Source organism: Cupressus sempervirens, chromosome 11 (genome assembly GCF_028749045.1).
Source record: "Cupressus sempervirens isolate cs-2001-9-10 chromosome 11, ASM2874904v1, whole genome shotgun sequence".
Lineage (NCBI taxonomy): Eukaryota > Viridiplantae > Streptophyta > Pinopsida > Cupressales > Cupressaceae > Cupressus > Cupressus sempervirens.
In genome coordinates this window covers 751,267,144-751,275,153 of record NC_143128.1, presented here as the reverse complement: position 1 = coordinate 751,275,153, position 8,010 = coordinate 751,267,144, and the positions used below count along the sequence as shown (strand labels likewise).

At 35.1% G+C, this 8,010-nt stretch overlaps 1 pseudogene across 1 annotated transcript; it reads left to right on the top strand.

Annotated features, from left to right (window-relative positions):
• Window positions 1-865: 865 nt before the first annotated feature.
• On the top strand, window positions 866-2,602 carry LOC149531782 (NDR1/HIN1-like protein 12 pseudogene; annotated as a pseudogene). Its single transcript, XR_016359209.1, has one exon. The product of XR_016359209.1 is annotated as an NDR1/HIN1-like protein 12 pseudogene (transcript).
• The last annotated feature ends 5,408 nt before the right edge of the window (window positions 2,603-8,010 follow it).

The following is an 8,010-nucleotide window of genomic DNA, read 5'->3' as shown; positions in this document are numbered from 1 at the left end:
CAAACATTTCCACATTCAAGATGTGAAGTGGTCCTTCACACTAGTATATCATATCATAAATATGGGCAGTGGTGACGAGATGGAGGAGGGACCTCTACTATCAATCAAGGTTAATTAGGTTAGGAAACTAGTATAAATATTCTCCAAATTAGCAAGCTAGGAAATATTATGATCTATGTATATGACAGAATTTAGAGAAAATTAGATTTTACTTCTGCACTTTCTTTTTCCTATACACACACATATTCCCATACAAATTTTTAATAGAGGTAAACATTATTGATCTTAGCTATGAACAAATGCACATTTTCCTATCCGCTTCGTTCTATATTACCCATCTTAGTTCTATATTACCCATCTACACACTCTCTTACATTTACTGGTGTTGTTCTCTCTAATTGTATTAAACATAATAGAGTAATTCTTAATAAAATAAAATGTTTTCCCTATCACTCAATTACATGAATAAAAGGTAATTATTTTGTAACACTATTTAATCCAAAATAAAGTAAGGATCTTTATCTAAATTAAACATTTCTACCACTTTTTAATCAAAATACATAGAATATCAACTATTGAACTTTACCATATAGATCTCGAGGTCGATTCTAGTGAGCGCAATCTTACCTCCATAATGATGATTTATGTCTCGTTGTCCTCAAACGAATTCCTCATCCTCAAAGAAGCTTTGATTAGAACTGGTCAAGGAACATCCCTAGATAATGTGAAAACATTTAAATTAAAAAAACTAATAAATTCTAAACCCTGTAAATATACTTTTCTTTTTTGAAAATTCTGTCTAAATATACTCTTGGAATTATGGTCAACATTTAAAACCCAAAAAAGCATCAGCGAAACATGCGGTGGTTCTTAGTCCTCGAAAACCAACGAAACGGCCGAAAAGCGAAAAGGCAAGTGAATCCGAGAATCTGAGATTAAACAAAAAAGAAAATAAAAAAGATGGCAGCTAATTCATGAAAACCACGCATCCGCCATTAAAGCATAATCCGGAGTAAATAAATAAATAAACTCCTAGAAAACGATTGATTCATTCTTCTCTCGCCATCTTCCTACTCCACAAACAATAATTGACCGTAGAAAAACGATCAATCCATGGAAGAAAAAACAAACAATTTTCCCGATCAAATTCCACTCAAAATCGAGTTAGCCAACACGTCAAAATCTCCACCCTGTTCCGCACTCAATCCTCCCGACGTCATACAGTGACCGACAACGAACAAATCCTCAATAATGCCTTCCCTTTCTTCTTACGCATCTGCTCGGAAGATTCTTCTTTGTTCCTGGTACTCCTTTTTCTAGCCCTCCAGTACACTCACAAGAAGAAATTTCTCAGTCCATTCGCCGAAAGCAGGGGTCGAATTGCAGAATTTGTTCTTCTTCCGACTATAAAATTCTGTCAGGCGCAGGGCAGGGCAGGGCAGGCCACGGCCAGAGGTAATTTGTTTTGTATTCTTTCAGTCAGATCTGGTCACGGCCAGAGGTAATTTTGTATTCTTTAGTCAGATCTGGTCTGTAATAGAGCAAGCAAAGCAAAGCAACATCGAAAATGTCAAAGGATTGCGGCAAGCACAGCCACGGATTGGGAGGAAACTTTCCTCGGAAGGGGTTCCTCCGCAGCCTGTGCGGATGCCTGCTGTTCTTCATCATAATCGCCCTGTTCGTCATTCTGATCGTATATTTAGCCCTCCGTCCGCACAAGCCGCGGTTCTACGTGCAGGACGCCGTGATCCGTCAGTGGAATCTCACATCTGACGACGCTCTCACCTCCAGCTTGCAGTTCACCATCATCTCGCGAAACCCTAACGACCGGATCGGCGTGTATTACGACCGGATCAGCGGCTACGCCAACTATCTCGGCCAGCAGATCACCCCCTACAGCCCGCTGATGCCGTTCTACCAGGGCCACAACGACATCAACGTTATTTCCCCTGTTCTTTACGGGAGCTCCGTTCCGTTGGCTCCCTTTGTCGCAGATCACTTGAGATCCGAGCAGCAGAACGGAGTTCTGACTGTGAATCTGAGGGTCGCAGGAAAGATCCGATGGAAGGTCGGCACCTGGACCTCTGGACATTATCATCTGAATGTGAATTGTTATGCCATTTTAGGGTTTACGAGCTGCTGTAATGGCGGTCAGGCTCCTTTGCAGGCGGGCACCAGGTGTGAAGTGGACGTATGAGATTTCATGAATATTTTGTATGAATGTACGTAAATTTATCAGTTGCGTTGGGATTGCAGTAGTAAACAAAAGGATTTCTGCAGGTAAAAAAAAGCGCTTTTTTGTTTTTAGTAATGGCAGGAAGCGCCCTGAAACAGTAAGTTCGTGTTGCTGACTTAAGCGAAAAAACTTGACTGTTAGAATATGAAATAATATTGTTAGGTGTGCAGTTTTTGTGTTTAGTAATTTTTCTTCTTCATTCTGAAATCAGAATAAATAGGGAGCCAGAAAGGCTGTCTTCTCTTCTCTTATACAAATTACATTCGTCTGGCGCAGTGCTTTGTATGATTTGGATTGTAAAAGCACAGAACTTCCTATGAATTCCATACCAGAGAGAGAGGCTACATTTTCCATTTTTCTTCATAACTTTTTGCGTTAATAAAAGTGGAATTTTAAAATTAAAAAAATAAAAATATTTTTCTTCATTTGTCAGATTTGTTTTAGATAGGAAAGAAATCACTTCATATTTCAGAATTAAACTTGAGGCTCTTAATGACCCCTCGAGGATTTCATGGATAAGGCGAGGATCGTTATCCTATCAATTCAATGCAAGGCATGAAGTATCTAAAGTAATTCTTTAAGATTTTCAATATCATGCTTGTTAACTGCAAGTTCACAAAGAGCTTTCAATCTCACAGATTTCACTCCGTAAGTCATTTTTACATTTCCCAAAGATGCAATTCACTGTAAGTCATTTTAAAGAATTTTATTATTTGTGAATCCTAATATGTCACATAAGTTTTTCTTGGGAATGATGCTACTTTGTAAGAAATATTGTTTGATTGATTGCACCCTGAACAAAAAAGAAGTTTAATTATCCTTTTTTGGTTCTTTTAATGACGTGTCCCACAAATGTCATAAAAAAGTCAGTTTTTATGGTTTCACACATATTACTAATTAACCAAAAAAAAAAGTTCATTGTCTTTTTCACCTTTATTTTACTTGTTGCTTCTTTAATGCATGTGTCACACAAATGTTATAAAAGAGGGCCCAGTACATAGTTCCGCACTCATTGAATTGAAAGCAATGATTATTATTTTTTAATTATCATCCCCACATTGAAGTCTTGGTAGGGCCTTTCCTTAACGTTGAAGTAAGTTTCAACCTACTTTAAGCAAAATCTAAATTTGAAAGTTGATAGAAATGATGGAGGTTAGTGAGACTAAAATATTCACATTTATTTGTATATGATCAAATTGCGCCATCATTAAATGACATGACCTGACCTACACCTAAAAGGATGCATGATGAAGGCTAGCCCACAACAATATAACTTTTTACACATGTAACCATCTACTTTTTGTTGGAATTGATTTGCATCCAAAATTATAGCTTTAACATTCTATTTAAATATTCTATTGTAACATTCTATTTATTAAAGGAGATTGAATCCATCCTCCCAAAAAGTGTTCAACCTATGTTGACAAGAAGTGCTAGTACAAGTGAAGATTATGCTAGAAGCACCCAACCAAGAATAGAAGAGGACAAGAAGATTGAAGGAGGACTTTCCCTAATTATCAAAAGAGAACCTAAAGGTATAAAAAGATGTAAATGTTGGACATGTAGTGAATACGGTCATTATTCTTCTAAATGTCTTAAGAGAGTAAAGAAGTATAAGAAGAAACCACCATAGAATAATAATGACCATATTCATTACATGTCCAAAATTTCAATATTTGGAGGAGATTGACAATGACTTATTAATTTTCGAGGTAATGTAGATAGTAACTTATGGATAGATTCTATCTTTGTTAGGAGATACAATCCAAACAACAATAAATGGTACATAGAAACTCTATCGGAACACTATCTTCACAAAATCTTCAATAACTCTATGCTGTCTTTATATTTATGCACACTCTCTTAACTATAGCATCAATACACTATATATAACATTATTCCAAATCTACATAAACTCACCTTCATTCCTCGATCCTCCTAAAGCCAAAATCTATCTATTGTGTTGCCAGTCTTCATAGAATAACCAATATGTTGACATCAATGACAACCTTTGTCATGTATGCAACACACAATCTCTGAATCATATCTCCAACAATGCTAGGATACACCCCCATAGGAATACCATCAAAAATCATGCTTAACAATATCTCCCTTTGGAATTGATGACAATATATGAAAAAATTCTAAGCTTCATGCATACCAAAAGGTCTCTGTTGCGACTGCTCAACTATATTGTAATCATCATACATAAGGAAGGTGTTAATCTCCCCCATACATAAAAATATGTTCAAATCCTCTTCATCAATACTTTTCAAATCCTCTACATCAATAAAATCTCTCTCCCTCAAGAACATTTCTCTATCTCTCCCATCAATAGACATATCAAAGTATTTTTCATGTGCTTCTCTCCCCAAAACATACATATCAAAGGATATTTTTCATCTGCTATTCTCCCCTATTGACATTAATGACAAAGGTATCATTATGTCAATTCACTACATAAGATATGCAATAAGAGCAAGTGTCCAAAGACATTGTTAAGTACTAGTCACCAAGAGTCATTTATGACTCATCTCAAGCATCCCCATAGGAGAAGCATCAAGCATTTAGTCCCCTACTACCACTGGACTAATGCAATCACTGATAATAAAATGGTGCCCTACTACCACTAGACTGATGTAATCATTGCATAAACTAATAAAAAGTAGACTAGGGCATGACCCCAAAAAAACCTCTCAAGTACTCAAATATATCCTTAGCTAATGGTTTTGTAAATATTTTTACTATCTGCTTCTTTGTGCTAATATATTCCAATCTTATCTCTTTCTCTACAACCTTTTCTTTCAAAAAGTGATACTTAATAGATATATGATTTATGTTTGAGTGTAACACTAGATTCTTAGACATACTAACTATACTTGTGTTATCAAAATGAATGATAATAGGCTCTATAAACTCTATCTCAATGTCCTTCAACATTTTCTTCTTCCAAATGATCTAGTTACAACTATTTTCTACTATAACATACTTTTCTTTTGTCATGCTTTGTGAAATACAATTCTTGTTTCTTGCATAGACAAGAAACCAATCTACTTTGCAAGAAAAATGCTCCACCTCTTGTACTTTTTGTGTCATCCACACTGCCTATTCAATCTGCACCAGTATATGCACATAAGGTAAAGTCATTTGATTTGTTATACCATAATCCAAAATTAGGTGTACCCTTTGAGTATCTAAAAGTTTTTATTGCTGCTACATAATGTGACTCTTTAGGATCAACTTGGAATATCACCGTAATACCAATTACATTAGCTATATAGGTCTAGTGTGTGTCAAGTATTGTAATCCTTCAATCATAGATATGTGCTTTTTCTTCTCAATAGTAGGAGTTTCATCTTTGCTAGATATTATATGACCAATCATGATAGGTGTTCTAACTAGTTTACAACTTCCAAACCAAATCTTTTCACACTACTACATTTGGGCTCTAATTGCGATGACTGGCCATCACAATTGCGACAACCGCCTGTTACCCAAGTGATACTACCATGAATTGGATCCTATCAAACTTTTATGACGACAAGGTCATCTATCACAATTGAGATGCCTAAACCCATTGCAATTTAAAAGAAAGTAAGGGCAATAGTTCATCTTCACACTATAGATATTGTGATAGTTTACTGCCACAATTATGATGGCTTACATTTTCAGTCTGCTATCACAAGTGTGATGTCTATGTTGTAGGGATGGCAACCATCCATCAATAGGGGATTTCACAACAATGACATTATGTGATGACAATGATGTTGGAGTGATGACCATCTATTAGAAGTGGCCATCGTAAAGTTACGATGGTATGTGATGGTAATGTTATTGGAGTGACAACTACCTGTCGAATAGGCTTGTTGAATCATAAAAAAAATTGGTAGTTCTAGTATTCTATTGTTAGTTCCTTCCATGACAGAGAACTCTAGAGGTGTAGGCCTATCCTAGGGCATCCTAAGACAAAGAGTGGATGCTCTACATGTGCAAGTACAATCAACAATTGATGAAAGATTTGAATGTGCACATGGGATGAATGACCAAGTATTGTTGAGCTTTGCAAATGGGTATAACCCCACGGGTTAGGATGGAAAATATATGATCAATGTGCCCATTTGAATATTGTGTGTGAATTATTTGAGCCAAATAATGAGGCTAATTATTGTCTCTATTTCATGATAGTTTTAAACACTTTGTTAATACTATGTTTCATTTTCATCAGGACATTTGTGAACATATGTTTACCTAAACCAATGATTAACTTATGGGTAGATAGTATGTCATCTTTTGCCAATATTATATATATGATGTAGTATTTCATATAATTATTAGAATGTGTGTTCTTATATTTTAATTTAATTTGATAATGCTTATTTGCAAATATCTCTGCATTATAACTAATTAGTTAGCAATGAAGCTGAAGATGATTGGAAGAATTCAAAGATGAACGTTGAAGATAGCCAATAGCATTCAAGGAGAAAAGAACGTTGAGGTTTAGCCATGGTGGAGAAAAATCATAATGGTACCAAAGGATATGACTATGAGTATGGAGGAGCTATGAAGATTTACTGCATTCTTTGCATTTATTATTATGTCAAGTGGTTGTTTAGACTTTATTATTCCCACCTTGAGCCGTTATCTTTTCTTCCCACCTTGAGCTATTATTTTCCTTCTTTCTCTCCTATGGATTTATAGTTAGGTTGTTTACTTTTTTGTTTTAAAATAAGCATTGATCTTCTATATATAGGGATTAGACCAAGTGTGTTAGTTTAGTTAGAAGAAGAAAGTTTATGAAAACAAATTGTTAACTTTTGCAGTGAGTTGTTTTTACAATTCTATGTATTGTTCCCATGTAATGAATTTTTGAAATGTAATGAAATAGTTTTTGGCTTCTATCCTATGTTAGTAGATTAGTAGAAGCCAACCAAGGGGCCCACTTGTGAGGTGGATTAGATTAGAATAGTATAGATTTATTTCCAAGCATTTTTAATATTGCAAGTAGAAGTTGTAAGTTCCTTCTTGTAGCATTATACTTTGTGAATGTTCCTGCAACATCTGTATGAATTGTTATAGTAGATGAACTGAGTTGGAATATACGTTAGCATTTTAATGCATTTCTAGTATTTGTAAAGAGTTAAGCATGTTAGTTTCTTGCAGCAATAGTGTAGGTTCTTTTCCTTGCATTTTACTTTCCTGTAGCATAAGCATAATGACTCATTAAGAGACCTAGTGCACATATTGTACCGACCATTTCAAGTATACATCCCTGGGTTGACAAGATTAAATGCACTTCATAGTGGAAAAAATAGTCCTTAGATTGAATACATTATTCCTAAGCATGGCCTAGAGCATGATTATTATACACCTATTGTGAGGTAGACCACCAATGCCTCATGACTGTGCTCTCATAGGCATTCATCCAAAATGTGGAATCATAAATTTAGCTTGCATACCATTTTAGCTGAATATCCCAAATTGACACAACCATCTTCAAAATACTTCCATACAGGTTCAATTTCCTATTTCATTTATCATCGTGGACATCAATTGTAAATTTTTACTAGTGACAAAATGAAGAATTTGGTAGAACAAATTGTAAAAATCATAAGTGCACCATATGTAGATCTCTCACTTAAAATGTCTTCTCTCCATTCTAGTTGTGATAGGAATGAGGTATTGGACTGTTTGATAAAGTGTCATGTGAGTAGTTATTTCAAATGCAAGGTTAAATTTTAGGAAAGTGTGCAAAGTTAATAAAGTTTTATCCTACC